Raw genomic sequence first — 13,912 nt, 5'->3', positions numbered from 1 at the left:
GTAAACCCACAGGATCCACTGAGTAGGAATGTACCATGATTACCAAGGAGACACATACATTCCTCTGAGTACCTATTTACTGACACCTGCAGATGACAACTCTCTACGAGTCATTCCTCAAGGGCCCAGAAACGATCATGACCCTGACCAGTGATCATGATTACCCGAAAATCCTAAAGGACATGATGAAGCACATTCATCTTGAAGGAGATGCAGTCTACAAAGGCTACCCATTCATGGAAAGTGGTGTGGAACTTTGGTATGTGGAAGTACACCTCCACCATGTGAAAGGAGTTTGTCCGAAGAACATGGGGCAATACTTTTTCATTTCACGTGTACCACGAGCAACCTTCTTTGATGTTGTTCGTGAAGCTGCCATGGAAGCCATACGTCAGATCGGAGAAATACTGGAAGCAAGACTCCGTCATACCCAGGAATACGTGAGTGAAGTGCATGCGGAGATGATGGAGATGAAGCTCATGACCACCATGATGAAGCGAAAGATGGATGATTTCAAGGAGCACCTCGGAAAGTTCGAGTGGAACTAAAATATCTCCAAGAGAGGCAGATGAATAAAGTTGACAGAAATGCTTCACCATACCGAACAATGTGGATGGCAGCATCTGTAATAGAGTACTTTTGAATTGGAGTTTTTGAGGATGTAATAAAGGATTGATTATGAAATGAATATGATTTATGGAAGAAGCTATGATGGGTCAGCAAACGTTTTCTTAGGAGCATACGAAAGTCAGCGAGTTATGAAGATACGATAGATGTTTCGTTCAGCTTGCAGAACCAATGGATTATCCGAACTTCGTTCGTGGACAAGAGAAATTCTGCAACGCTTGTGAGGATGCCCAAGTGTTAGAATGCGAGATTCGCTAAACCTTATACAGAGAAATGATTTGGGTGCGGAATGGATTGATCACCATGACGACTTACTCTTATCATTTATCTTGCTATTCGGAATGGTAAATCTGAGAGACTTACCCATAGTGAGAGACGACGTTCTTTGAAGCTTTTGTTTAAGCCTTAGAATGGTATGATGAAAGCTCCATGTACATAGAATTTGTTGTCACGCATAGGAAATTTTACGGTGAGGATGAAACCAAGACCCCTCTCTCTGCAGGATAACCACAAATGGTAGACCACCATGAGAATCATCGATAGGTTATTTAGAATTGACCGCGAGACTGTGAGTTAAGAAGACCTAGTAAAGGAAGAAGCTTATATCAACAGAAGGACCCTTGTTTTAATGGAAACGTTATGAATATAACGGAAGAGCATCACCAAAGGATTCAATATGAAGACTGTGAGAAGTTAGTTTCCAAAACCCGAAAGGATTTCTAAAATTTTGAGGGACCAGTATCTCTCATTTTAAGTGTGGTAGCATCCCACCTTGTCGGAGATTGGATTTGTTAGAAGACCCCCAAACCCTAACCTTTCTTTCTAGCCTCTTCAAATCTCGAGGACGAGATTCATTTTAAGTGTGGTAGTTTGTAACATCCCAAAATTATAAATTTTGGAATGTTAATATAATTATTAGATTGATTGTTTGTTTGTTTGAGTGATTGAAACTTGAGTGGAATTTGAAACTTCTCAAAAAAATGAGATGGAATAAAATGACTTTCCCAAAATTTTCTATTTTGAATCCCTTTTCAATTTTGAGTTTGTATATTTTCAAAAACCCTTTGATTAAAAAAAAATCAAACGAGAGGAGGAAAATGACCCTCCAAAATCAGAGACAATGTCTTGATTCAAATTTGAAGTATTTGCAATTTATTTGAAATTCAAATTCCTTTTTATTTTAAAGTTATTGCAAAAAAATAATTTTTTTAAAAGAATTTTTTTGGTTTTGAAAATATGTTCATGTTTTAGAAAATTTTATTCTGAAAATTTTGATATATAATATGCCTATATAAAATGTTCTCTCTTTTTCGTTTATACGTTTTTGTTCTCTGTTTAAAAAAAAATTATTCGTTCGCAAAAAAAAAAGAAAAAAAAAACAAAGGCCGCCTGGCCGTACTACTGATGTGGCCGGCCGATTTCTTTGGCCCATTAGACACCTTAGTCCCTCTTTTTTTTTCTATTTTCTCTACACCACGTATATGTTTAGTCCCACATTGCCTATCTATGGACCATTAGACCTCCCTTCCACGTATAAGTATAGACACATAGGAGCATCCAAAAATCATCTATTTCGGGTTAAATCAATCTTTTAGTTTAACTAGATTTATTAAATAAAAATATTTTTTCCTTCTCTTCGGCGGGATTTCTGGAAGTCGTCTCCTCATTGGAATTAATTCTTACTTTGCATTCTAAAGGTATTTTTCTTCGTATTTTTTTTACTCCCGTAGTTTATAATTTCTAGACTAGTATTCCTACACTAGTATACGGTAGAGTAATTAGATATTTAATTAGTCTTCGTATTTACACATTAGTATTAGAATTCTTTTAGACATAACACTTTTCTTCCGTAAAACAGCTTGACCCTGATTTTTCAAATAGCCATAACTTTTTACTCGTTTATCCGAATTAGATGAAACCAACGCCTAGAGTTTCGTCTTGATCCCACCTATCCTGTGAACCTATCATATCAACTTTTCGAAATTTTCAAATTTCGAAATTTGTTCATATTCATATTCAAACTTCTTTTGATCATATCTTTTTATCCGTAGCTCCGTTTTAGATGAATCCAATTGCGTCGGATTCGTATCAAAGTAATATTCCTGTTTGTATCATTAGTTTTAACTTTTCAACTTATAATTTTGATCAAATCAGATTTATCTATTAGTGCCCAAAAGTGTTCACATCGTTTTAAGCCGATTCAATGTTATATTGACGTATTTGTATCTTTTGATCCGCTAGTTCAAATCTAGTAATTCTTTTTTCTACACGCTCATATTGATCTCCTATATCCAGTAGCATCATTAGTTTTGACCTTTGAACCTTACAAATTTGAGCGATTCAAATTTGTATTCGAACATTCATTTGATCATATCTTGCAAATCGTACCACCTTTTCAATTGATTCCTTTTACCCCTAAACACTCATGTCATATTTTTTTGTACGTAACCATCGTACTTCAGTTCAACTTCTCTTGACCTTTTGAATGCAAATTCAATTCATACTTCAATTCGTTGTAACTTGCGTTATTGTGCTCCATTTCAAGAAATTCTTTCTACAAATAAATTCGTATGTCTTATACTATTTGTCAAATAACATTCATGTTGTTCTCTCAATATTTTTGATCATCTCCCATAGTGTATGAAAGTCGAGCTTATATAGCAATAGTTCATCGTCCATTACCTCTTTTGATCTCATTCATGCACCTTCACTTTACAACACACTTAGGACCTTTTTATTAAACCTTAGTACGTTGTTATTTTGTACCAAGACATGCTTTGTTCTTATGTTCTCTTGGTTCTTCCTTTTTGGCATGAATGTTTATTGAATGCTATTCATTTACGATAGATTGCTCGGAGTGTGGCGAGTAGAATTATCAGGATTTTGAGAGCGACTATCTTCGTCAAGTAATACCAGGCAAGTCACTTTGATCATACTATCACCTATGTTTTATGCATCGTAGTTCCACCATCCTATGCCGAACTACATGCTGCTTAGGTACTTGGAAATTTTAGTATAGATTGTAGTATCATGTGGTAGGCACACAACAACCCCGATACTTGGCCCCGGGACGACAACTTTCATATTGCTATGCTTGAGTAGACGGGATTTCAGTTGAGTGCATAACACGAGTGATGCAAGGTTGATTAAATAATCAAGACCGGTTAAGACAAGATTTTCAAGACCTTGGACGCAATGCAACTCTGGGTGAAGGACGGTTGATAGGCTCCTTGGAGAACCCAGTGGATGACCCGGGATGCTGGAGAGGCCATGACATCCTGCGGAAAGCTTCACCCAGGCTCAAAGGGACGGACAGATATTTTCAAGACCCAAGGCTTACCTGCACAACCACAAGTCATTATGGGCTCTGGCTTGGTTGGACAACGCGGCGACTCTGGACAGGCGGTGCTAGCAGATGTAGAAGAACGGTAGGAATGGATGGGCACCGACAGGGATTCAGAGGGACACGTTGAAAGACCATGTTTTGATCATCCAGTCTTCAAACACCTTGAAGTGCGAGGACATACTCGGAGGCGATCAAATCTTGTGGGGAACGTGTGCAAAACTCTGCAGAGTACTCAAACCTAATCGATTAGCCGTGTCCACGGTCATGGACAACTTGAGCCAAAGGAACTGAAGTTATCTGGATTTATCAACACCATTATATATACTTGATGAGGGTAATTATTGACAACTCGGGTACGAGAACTGGTCGGTGGAACCATCTCGTTAACAACCAACCTTTGTAGTAATATTTTTCTTTTAGCCCCTCTTGTTATAGGAGAAAATTTTGCTTTACGCTAAAAACTTACAACACCACCTGCCATATATGCATATAGTATAGATGATTACTTTTCACTCCTCTCTTATGTGACTTGCCGGCATATTCAATATGCTGACCTACACGGCTGCAACGTCTTATGTTGCAGATATTTTTCTTCGACGAGTAAGAGTACGATTCAGGGTTATGGTCTACACTCAACTTGCCGTTGGTGTTTATTGGGACTCCACTCCCTTGACTACTTCCTCTGAGATATTTAAGATATATATATATATCAGTTTTACGCTATTTACATGTGATTGCACTTTGATATATACATTGATGTACTGTGTGTGCCAGCATACTGATCCAGGGATGGCACAAAAACACAGAGGCTTGACTCGTCTTGAGTCGGGTCGCTACAACGTCCCTCGCCATCTCCAGATGCCCATGGCGTTGCTGATCATGATCCCCAAGTGCTCATGGTCCTCTGCTTTTGATGATGATGCTACGGGGCCAAGCTTGGTCTCCATGGATAGCACCCCTGCTCCTTCCCTAGAGCTAACTCCTGTCAGCACACTTCCATCAAGTGAAGAGATTTTCTCTTTTGAATCGCCTGCTGTCACGAAGAGGGGTTCCATCAAGCGGGGTGGTTTCAAGCCTGTGCTGCAGGAACTCCCAACGCACCTACCTAAGCGGAGGAAGCCGAAGGCCAAGCCCATGCAGGTTCCAGTGGAAGAATCAACATCTTAGGGGGAGGTCCCTCCAGCAACACCAATCCCTGTGATTCAAGCAGTTGGCCAACAGCTTGGGATTGCCGTTGAGAAGCTTTTTGTGGATCGACTTATGGAAGATCCGGCCATCTCCAAGCCCCTGTACACTGATGTTTAATTTAATGTTGTTATTGCTCTGTTTTCTGGTTGTTCCATTCGTCAGACTACTACTCGCTGTCATTTACAGCTTTCTGAACCTTGGTTGCGTGGGTTATTATGTAACTCCACTTTTGATATCACTCATAGTTGTTATGGATAGTCGATCTACGATAAGTTGGCACGTTCTCTGCTGGAATGTGCGTGGTTTAAATTTGGATCATAGGCAACGAGCAGTTCGTAACAAAACGTATGAGAGCTTGGCCTCAGTGGTTTGCTTACAGGAAACAAAAATGCAATCCATTGGTTTTCGGTCAGCCAGAAGCTTTTGCCCTAAAAGATTCCACCAATTTGCATACTCCCCCTCTCGTGGTGCCTGTGGTGGGCTTATAACTTTATGGAACTCCTCTGTCCATACTGGAACCTTAGTTGAGTGCCAGCCCTTTGGTCTAATTATTTCTTTTACCTCGAATCATACTGCTGAATCTTGGACGCTGGTCAATATCTATGGTCCTTGTCAGGGGGAGGCTAGAGACCTTTTTGTCAACTGGCTTTACAATCCCAACATCCGTGCCGATGCTAATTGGATGCTGCTTGGAGATTTTAACTTTATTCAATCACCATCTAATCGAAACCTCCCTGGGGCTAATGTGAATGATATGTTCATCTTTAATTAGATTATTTGTCATCTAGGACTGTTAGAATTACCTATTAGTGGCAGATCTTTTACCTGGTCCAATATGCAAGATTCACCACTGCTAGAACAATTGGATTCGTTTTTCACTTCTGCTAATTGGATTTCATCATATCCTCTTACACAGGTTCTTCCTTTAGCCAAAACTGCATGTGACCATGTCCCGTGTGTAGTAGCAGTCAACACTTCCATCCCAAAATGCAATCTCTTTCGGTTTGAAAACTATTGGGTGGATATGGATGGTTTCATGGACTGTGTTAAGGATTCTTGGAAGATTCCCTCTAAGAAAGGCCACATCAATGGTATCATCATGGACAAGTTCAACCACTTAAGACAGGCCCTAAAGAAATGGCAAACAAACCTCTCTCAGCTCAAACTACTCATTGCTAGATGCAACCAAGTAGTGCTTTGCCTTGATGATATTGAAGAGCTTAGACCTCTGTCCAGCCCCGAAGCTAACTTCAGGGTAATTGTAAAACTCCACCTAGATCATCTTTTGCATCTACAGTTCCTTTACTGGAAAAAAGATCCACCATCAGATTTATCAAGGTTGGAGAAGAGAACACTAAGTTCTTCCATGCCATGGCAACTGAAAGATATAGAAGAAATTCTATTTCATCTCTTAAACTAAATGATGGATCCATCATCTCTGATCATGAGCAGATTGTTGGGTGTTTCTGGGCTTCTTTCAAGGACAGGATGAGATCCTCTCAAGGTATCAACATGGCATTTAACCTTCAGTCCCTCATTCATAAAGTGAATGGACTTGATGTTTTAACACAACCATTCTCCAAGATGGAAATGGATAAGACGGTGCAAGAAATGCCCATTGACAAAGCCCCTGGTCCAGATGGTTTCAATGGTCTCTTCTCTAAGAAATGCTGGGCTATTATTTGCTCTGAATTTTATCAACTTGCTGCTGATTTCCATGGTGGCACTGCAAAGCTGGAAAATATGAACTCATCCTATATTACTTTGATACCCAAGAAGAGTTCACCTGAGCAAGTTGGTGACTTCAGACCTATCTCTCTAACTGGGATGGGGCTTAAGTTCTTATCCAAAATGGTGGCCAACAGATTACAGTTACAAGTTATGAAGTGCATCCACAAAAACCAGTATGGCTTTATCAAGTCTAGAACCATCCAAGATTGTGTGGGCCGGACACTGGAGTATTTGCACCAATGTCATCAGTATGGCTTTATCAAGTCTAGAACCATCCAAGATTGTGTTTGACTGTGTGGAGCATGAGTTCATCTTTCAGATCCTGAGACACAAACATTTTAATGATAGATGGATACTATGGGTGCAACAGTTACTCACCTCTGGCTCTTCCTCAGTCGTTCTAAATGGAGTTCCTAGTAGGAAGTTCAAGTGCAAGAAAGGGGCCAGGGAGGGGGATCCCATGTCCCCTCTTCTTTTTGCTACTGTTGCAGACTTCCTTCAAACCTTGGTTAATAAACTTTTGGAGGACGGCCTAATCAATCTCCCAATTCCCTTTCATGACAAAGATTTCCCCATAGTACAGTAGGCTGATGACACTCTTATCATTTTGCGTGCAGTGGAATCTCAGTTGCTTGAATTCAAACGAATGCTACTTCTCTTCTCCCAATCCACTGGTCTCCAAGTGAACTACCACAAATCTACGTTGCTACCCATAAACATTGATCAAGGGCAACTCCAGATGCTAGCTGACTCCATTGGTTGCAAGGTAGGCTCCTTGCCCTTCACATATCTTGGCTTGCCCGTTGGAACAACCAAACCAAGGATCATTGACCTCATGCCCTTGGTGGATCATATGGGAAGAAGACTCAGTGCTAGCTCCTCCTTCCTGGCTTAGGGGGGCCGTTTACAATATTTAAATTCAGCTCTATCCTCGGTCCCAGTCTTCTTCCTGTGCATCTTAGATATTCCACCAGGGATTCTCAAACAGCTTGAAAGGATTCAAAGCCAATGTCTCTGGAGAAAGAATGGCCAGGATCATGCCCCCTCTCTTGCTGCCTGGGACCTTGTGTGCAGACCTAAGATGAAAGGTGGTTTGGGGATCATGAATCTTGTTGTCCAGAATGAAGCTCTGTTACTCAAACATGTGGACAAATTCCTGAACAAAGCTGATATACCCTGGGTTAAGTTAATTTGGAACACATACTACCACAACACAGTTCCACAGGGTACCTCACTTTGTGAATCTGTTTGGTGGAAGGACATCTGCAAGAGACTAGATAATTTCAGGGCTGTCACTTATGTTAAGCCCAACACAGGTGATACTTTCCTGTTTTGGACTGATTCCTGGTTAATAGGGGATTCTACCAGGCCTCTGGCTTCTAGGTTTCAAAGGTTGTTCTATTTTGTCATGACTCTTTCTGCACTGCTGATGAGGTCTTTCATGCTTTCCAAGAGAACAGTATGCTCTCCATGTTTCACATGCCTCTCTCTGGCCAGGCCTATCAGGAATTAAGCTATGTCAACACTCTGCTCCAGAATCTTGCTTTAGACCCTTCTGCTACTTATATCTGGCTCTGGAGTAAAGATTCTAAAGCTTACACTGCCAAGAAATACTATATCCATATCCACCAGCCTATCATTCCAAACCCTCTGCTCGGTTGGATCTGGAAGAGTTGATGTACCATGAAAATCAAGATGTTTGCCTGGTTGCTCATCATGGATAGGCTCAACACCCAGGATATGCTTGAGAGGCACCACTGGAAAGTATCTGATTCATATTTATGTGTTTTATGTCATGCCAAGGTAAAAGAGGATAGGGATCATCTATTCTTCAACTGTCTTTTCAGTACAAGGGTCTGGAATTACCTTCAGATATCATCGCAGGGACACTCTATGTGGTCTACTTCATTGGTTGCAAAGAAAGACTTTCATAACCCCTTCTTCTCAGAAGTAGTCTTTACTGCTTGTTGGAACATCTGGACACTGAGAAATGAAAAGGTTTTCAACCATGAGCATCCCAAGTTCAGAAAATGGAGATCTAGTTTTATTCATGATATTTCCCTTTTAGCTCATAGGTTTAAAGCTAGTTTTAGGGATGATCTCCTTAAATGGATATCCTTTTTACCTCCTTGAGGTTTGTATCTCAACCACCCTCTCTCTTCTTTTGTACATTATAATCCTCTCTTGTACATACAACCTCTTTTTATGGGAATAAAAGAAAAGGTTGTTGGGTGTTTCCCTACAGTAGGAGGTCAAAAGAAAGGTATTCTCTGCAAGCACTAAAATTATCAGTAATAGGTAGTTTTGTGATCAGGTAATTAGTAACGGGTAGCAAGTAAAAAATGTAACAATGGTGCAGCAAGGTGGCCTAATCCTTTTTGTATCAAAAGACAAGCCTGGACCAACTCTTATATAGAGAAAAACACTCCCGAGGACACATGGGAATTTATGTCAAGCTAGTTTTCCCCATGCTCATATGATTCACGTCCGTTACTTTGATAATTTGATATGTGGGTGGACCGGCGCTTGGGTGCTTACCTTACTTGGAGAAACCTTCCACTTATGATTAACCTCTCTTGCAAGCATCCGAAACTACGAAAGAAGAATTAAGATAAATCTAACCATAGCATTAAACCTATGGATCCAAGTCAGCCCCTTACGAAGCAACGCATAAACTAGGGTTTAAGCTTCTGTCACCCTAGCAATCCATCATCTAATTATTACTTCACAATGCCTTCCTCTAGGCCCAAATAATTGTGGAGTGTCATGTAGTCGACGTTCACATGACACCACTAGAAGAGAGACAACATATAATTTATCAAAATATCGAACGAATACCAAATTCACATTATTACTTGTAACAAGACTTATCCCATGTCCTCAGGAACAAACGTAACTACTCACAAAGGATATTCATGTTTATAATCAGAGGAGTATTAATAAGCATTAAGGATCTGAACATATGATCTTCCACCAAATAAGCCAACTAGCATCAACTACAAGGAGTAATCAACACTACTAGCAACCCACAGGTACCAATCTGAGGTTTGAGACAAAGATCGGATACAAGAGATGAACTAGGGTTTGGAGAGGAGTTGGTGTTGATGAAGATGTTGATGGATATTGACCCCCACTCCATGATAAGATCGTTGGTGATGACGATGGCTTCAATTTCCCCCTCTGGGAGGGAAGTTTCCCCGACAGAATAGCTCCGCCGGAGCTCTAGATTAGATTTGTCAAATTTCCACCTTGAAATGGTGGCGTCACATCCCGAAAGCTCTGATATGATTTTTTCCAGGTCAAAACCCTTCACATAGCAGAACATGGGCACCGGAGGCCTGCCAGGGGGCCCACAAGCCTGCAGGGCGAGGCTACGGGGTAGGTCGCACCCCCGTGGCTTGTGGCCACCTGGTGGGTCCACTCTGGTACTTCTTTCGCCCATTATTTTTTATATATTCCAAAACAATTCTCTATAACTTTTCAGGACTTTTGGACCTGTGCAAAATAGGTCTCTCAGATTTTCTCCTTTTCCAGTCCAGAATTCCAGCTGCCGACATTCTCCCTCTTCATGTAAATCTTGTAAAATAAGAGAGAAAGGGCATAAGTATTGTACCATAATGTGTAATAATATACCATAGTGCAATAAATATTGATATAAAAGCATGATACAAAATGGACGTACGCGAGGCCAGGGCGAGCTTGTCGGGGACCACGTTGAGTGCCCCTCTGGTGGTGGTATGGCAACACATGAAGGTGGCGAGGGCGCGTCACCCTCCGTCGAGAGGAAGAGGAAGTGGGCCGCCGGGGACGACTACGTACCTTATCCCATCCTTATGATGTTCATACACGATGGATTTACTAAGGACAACCCTTCTTCGGTGCAGGCGCCCTAGCGGTGGCGTGGACAAGAATAAGAAGGTCTCCATTGCGAGAACGTGACGCAAGTCTCGACGGTGCCCTCATCCCTTGGTTGGGGTCTCAGCGGGAGTGGAGGCGGCTTGCACCATTCAGGCGCCGTGCTCGGGCCCACGGGATCCACTCCTGCTCCAAGCATCCCCTCCGTGCGATGAGGGAATGCAAGTGTCGAGGTCGCGACGGCCCACTCGCCAGCGCCACAAGCCAAGGCCATGGCGGTCCAGCCACCAACGACAACTGACGAGTCCGCGACCACCCCTGGGGCCTTGTAGGTTGATGCCACGGCCTCCGCAAGTGCGCCGAGGATCCCAGATGTGGGACAGAACCCATATCCCCTACTCCTCAAGCGGATGGCCACGGGGCTGCTCTAGTCACGGCATCGGGCAGCGTAGGGATGACGACACCCTGGGAGGCCCTTGCCCTGGCGGGTTAGGACCGTTGCTTCCGCATGGGGCCTTGACAAAGCACGGGACGTGCTCGCCAGCTCAAGGTGGATTTTTGGGATGCCAAGGTGCACTTTGGCATGGAGCATATGAGGTTGGCCGCGAGGTGGAGCCAACTTGAGGCCTCTGTTAAGGAGGCCCTAGGAAAGGCCAAGGTTGTCCGCGCAGAGGGCCTACGGGAGGCCATCGAGGTGAAGGCTGCCCGTGCGAGCTCTCTTGCAGAGAAAGAGGCGCTTGCTACAGCAACAAAAGTCCTTTCCCGCCAACGTCACCAGAAATTCTTCTTGCTACTTCTCAAACAACAGCGCCAGAAATTGACACGTTGACGGAGACTTGCTTGCGTTGGTTTTTCCCTTGAAGAGGAAAGGGTGATGCAGCAAAGGAGCAGTAAGTATTTCCCTCAGTTTGAGAACCAAGGTATCGACCTAGTAGGAGGGTCTCGTCAAGTCCAGAGTACCTGCACAAACACAAACGAGCTTGCACCCAACTCTTCAAAGGGGTTGTGAGTCCCTTCAAGATTGTTTGCAAAGTGAGATCTGAAGGCGGAAAGTGCAACGAAGTAAAAATTGTAAGGCTGAAAATATGGTGTGGAGTAGACCCGTGGGCCATAGTGTTCACTAGAGGCTTCTCTCAAAATAGCAAATATAACAGTGGGTGAACAAATTACTGTCGAGAAATTGATAGAACCGCGTGAAGTCATGACGGTATCTAAGGCAATGATCATACATATAGGCATCACGTCCGAGACAAGTAGACCGATACTTTTTGCATCTACTACTATTACTCCACACATCGACCGCTATCCAGCATGCATTTAGTGTATTGAGTTCATGACGAACAGAGTAACACCTTAAGCAATATGACATGATGTATAGGGATAATCTCAAACCAATGATGAAAACCCCATCTTTTTACCCTTGATGGCAACAACACGATGCGTGCCTCGCTACCCCTTCTGTCACTAGGTGAGGTCACCGCACGGTATGAACCCAAAACCAAGCACTTCCACAATGCAAGAATCATAGATCTAGTTGGCCAAACAAAACCCACAACTCGAAGAGAATAACAAGGATATGAAATCATGCATAAGAGAGATCTGAAGAAACTCAAATAAGATTCATAGATAATCTGATCATAAATCCACAATTCATCGGATCTCAACAAACACACCGCAAAAGAAGATTACATTGGATAGATGTCCATGAAGATCATGGAGAACTTTGTATTGAAGATCCAAGAGAGAGAAGAAGCCATCTAGTGACTAGCTATGGACCCGTAGGTCTATGGTGAACTACTCACGCATCATCGGAGAGGTCATGGTGTTGATGAAGAAGCCCTCCGTATCCGAATCCCCCCTCCGGCAGGGCACCAGAACGTGCCCCAGATGGGATCTTATGGATACAGAAGCTTGCGGTGGCGGATAAGTACTTTTGATGATCTCTTGATTTTTTGTGGAATTTTTGGGGATATATAGGCGCAAAACCTAGGGCAAAGGAGGTCCAGGGGGCCCACAAACCTGTGGGCCGCGGCCTCCCCCCTGGCCCCGGGGTGGGGGCTTGTGGGGCCCCTGGGGACCCCCTGCCTTGGCTCTCAAGTCTCCTGATCTTCTTCTGTTACGGAAAAAATATTTTCGATGATTTTATTCCGTTTGGACTCCGTTTCAAAATCTCCTCTTGAAGGGGTCAAAAACATGGAAAAACCAGGAAGGGGTCGAAAACATGGAAAAACCAGGAAGGGGTCAAAAACATGGAAAACATGAAAAATATATATAAAAGGCATGCAAAACATCCAAAGTTTGATAAGATAATAGCATGAAACCATCAAAAATTATAGATACATTGGAGACGTATCAAGCATCCCAAGCTTAACTCCTCCTCGTCCTCGAGTAGGGAAGTGATAAAGAATGAATTTTTGATGTGGAATGCTACCTAGCATAGTTGTCCTTTGCATCTTCTTTCACGTGACATGAATGTTCAGATCCGTAAGATTCGAAACTATAGTTTGCTATTGACATGAAAACAACAATACTTCAAGCAAACTAGCAAAGTAATCATGAATTTTCAAAATAACAAGGCCAAGGAAAGTTATCCCTACAAAATCATATAGTCTGGCTATGCTCCATCATCCTCACACAACTAATGTAAATCATGCACAACTCCGGTATTGGCCAAGTAATGGTTTTCGCACTCTTACTTTCTCAAATTTTTTATAACTATCACGCAATACATGAGCGTGAGCCATGGATATAGCACTATAGGGGGAATAGAGTGTGGTGGTGGTTGTGAGACAAAAAGGAGGAGATGGTCACATTGAATCGACGTATCAAAGGGCTATGGAGATGCCCATTAATAGATATCAATGTGAATGAGTAAGGATTGCCATACAAGGGATGCACTAGAGCTATAAGTATGTGAAAGCTCAAAAGGAGAACTAGTGTGTGTGCATCCAATTTTCTTGCTCACGAAGACCTAGGGCAATTTTGAGGAATCCCATCATTGGAATGTACAAGCCAAGTTATATAATGAAGATTCCCACTAGCATATGGTAGTGACAAAGCAAGAAGCTCTCAATCATGAAGAACATGGTGCTATTATGAAGCACAAGTGTGGAAAAAGATAGTAGCATTGTCCCTTCTCTCCTTTTCTCTTTTTTTATTTGGGCT

This window comes from Hordeum vulgare, chromosome 2H (assembly GCF_904849725.1).
Source record: "Hordeum vulgare subsp. vulgare chromosome 2H, MorexV3_pseudomolecules_assembly, whole genome shotgun sequence".
Lineage (NCBI taxonomy): Eukaryota > Viridiplantae > Streptophyta > Magnoliopsida > Poales > Poaceae > Hordeum > Hordeum vulgare.
This window is presented reverse-complemented; position numbering follows the sequence as displayed.